The sequence below is a fragment of the Aquarana catesbeiana genome, linkage group LG03 (genome assembly GCF_042186555.1).
Source record: "Aquarana catesbeiana isolate 2022-GZ linkage group LG03, ASM4218655v1, whole genome shotgun sequence".
In the NCBI taxonomy this organism is placed as follows: Eukaryota; Metazoa; Chordata; class Amphibia; order Anura; family Ranidae; genus Aquarana; species Aquarana catesbeiana.
Window position 1 is genome coordinate 10302111 of NC_133326.1, and position 2780 is coordinate 10304890.

A 2780-nucleotide genomic window follows, 5' to 3' on the forward strand; every position below is an offset into this window, starting at 1 on the left:
GTAAGTACAGCTCTGAGTTCACCACACATGACATACAGTAGTCCTGAAGGCGATTTTTGTGAGTAATGGAGGCATTTAAAGTGTAACTCTACTTTTGTTGATAAAAAAAAAAAAACTTTTTAGGACCATCTTCTGTTCTGAAGAAAAAGCTGTTTGCTCCACCGTGTCGTTTTAAGACTGATTCCTGAATGGGAGGGTCTGTGCTCACAACAATCACCTGGTGCACTTTCAGTGTTCTAATGAAGAAAGTTACAGTGTCTGCATCCCTGTAGAAGTAGGTAATCCTTGGGGCCTCATTTACACCCACAATCTGTGGTGGATCTACGGCTGCCTCCTGAACACTTTTTTTTTTTGCTTGTTTGATACCAAAACGGCTTTTTTTTTCAATGGGAATACCACGCCACAACCGCGAGCCTAGCATTTGGTATTTACCTTAATCAGGGCTTTTTTTCAGCGGGAACGTGGGGGGACTGCAGTGCTGGCACCTCCAGCACTGAATGCCTGTGCCAAGGGTGCTGGGATGTTGGCTGCTGGGGACTCTATTGTCGCTAGTGGGATCTATTGTTGCTGGGGAGCTCTATTGCTGCTGTTGGGGGGATCTATTGTTTCTGAAGGGTCAATTGTTGATGGGAGAGATCTACTGTTAAGGGAGGGGTCTATTGTTGCTGGCTGCTGGAGAGTCTATTGATGCTGGATACTGGGAGATCTATTCTTGCTGGGCTGGATCTATTGATGCTGGGGGTATATTTTGGTGTGGGATCTATTGTTGCTGGAGGCTCTAATGCTGCTGTGAGGGATCTGTTGTTGCTGGCTGCAGGGGACCTATTTTACTGCCTTTCAATAGCACCAGGAAATGACATTTTTTATGTATTCTCAAGGTAAGGGGTGGAGCCAAAGGACGGTGCTCGGAGGTGGGGAGGGGGAGGAGCCAAGGGGTGACTCGGAAAGGGGGAGAGCTTTCCCTGACTTGTTCATGCCCCGACTTAGTTGGGGTAGGCGGAACACTTTGGTGGGATGGGACAGCTATGCCTCTTGACCTTTGACCTCTGGGGACATTCCTGCTGACCTTTGGAGGAGGTCCCTATTCCAATCCCTGAGTCCTTACCTTGTTCTTCAAGGGGAAACCTTAACCCTAACACCCTAACCCTTTCATACCTATTCACTGTAATGCCCCAGCAGACTCCGAGCTGTCACTCAAGCGACATTCCTATTCCAGCCATGTTACATAAAAATGTATGTAGAGAAGTGAAGGGAGGGGTTGAGGAGCTGGGCCAGCACAGAGTGATATTAGACACTCCCTGAAGATGAGAAGGACTATGGCATGCGAGGGGGGCTGTGCTAGGGTATTGACTCTTCTTAAAATAGTTAATGTCTTTTAAGTTTAAAGGCATTGTGGAAGTGAATAAAAAATAAATAAATAAATATATATATATATATATATATATATATATATATATAAAATTGCAGGTAAAAGTACAGAAAAAGCAAGTTTTTTTTAATGCCTTTTTGCAGTTTTTCTTGCTTTATATATATATAAACTTGCTTTTTCTGTACTTTTACCTGCAATTTTTTTTTTTAGTGGCAGAATTTCTATAACCACTTCAGCTCCTGAAGGTTTTACCCCATTCGTGACCAGGCCTTTTTTTTTTTTTTTTTTTTTTGCTATTCGCCACTGTGCTACTTTAACCTGCAATTCCAACGCTGTAGCCAAATGGAATTTATATAATTTTTTTCACACTAATAGAGCTTTTTTTTGGTGGTATTTGATCACCTCTGGGTTTCGTTTTTTTTATATAAATTAAAAAATACTGAAAATTTTGAAAAAAAAAAATATTTTTCACTTTTTGTTATAATACATGTCCAATAAAAAAGAAAAAAAAAAAAAGAAAATGTCTTCATAAATTTTGGCCAAAATTCATTCTGCTACATGTTTGGTGAAAAAAAAAAAAAAAAATCACAAAAAGTCTATATTGATTGGTTTGTGTGAAAGTTATAGGGTCTACATCTACAATTTACAGTGTATACTTACTGGAATTTAATTTTTTCTATACTGCTAATGGCGGCGATCAGCGACTTATAGTGGGACTTTTGATAGTGCGGTGGAAATCTGCCACTAACTGCCACTGATCATAATACTATACGCTGTCACTGTACTAATACAGTGATCATAATACTATACATTGTCAGGGCCGGGACAAGGGGTGGGCAGGAGGGCCAGCTGCCCCTGGCGCAATGGTTTATTACAGGGGTGGGGGGCACCCTGACCCTAACCCTAAGGCAAAGGGGGGTGCAGTTTGGCATCTTTGCCCTGGGCGCTGGATGACCTTGTCCCAGCACTGTACACTGTCACTGTACTAATATAGTGATCACAATACTATACAATGTCCCTCTACTAATGACACTGGCTGGGAAGGGGTTAACATCAAGGGGCAATTAAAGGGTTAACTGTTTGCCCAACAATGTATAACGTGTGCTGCATTTACAAAGCAATATGTTTTTTTTTGAATGGCACATAGCTGTTCTCTGTAGAGAGCCCTGTGTTGTTAGTAAACACAGAGCTCTCTACTGTCATTCGCTAAGTCGATCAGCAGGTCCCGGCCATAAATCATTGGCCAAGACCTGCTGATCGGCTTGTGCTGTAGCGAATGACAGCACAGAAGGGGAAACGCCTGATCACGTACATACAGGAAGAAAAATGCTGACTATGACCCTAAGAACACCATCCCTGCAGTCATACACGGAGGTGGAAACCTTATGCTTTGGGGCTGTTATTCTGCTAC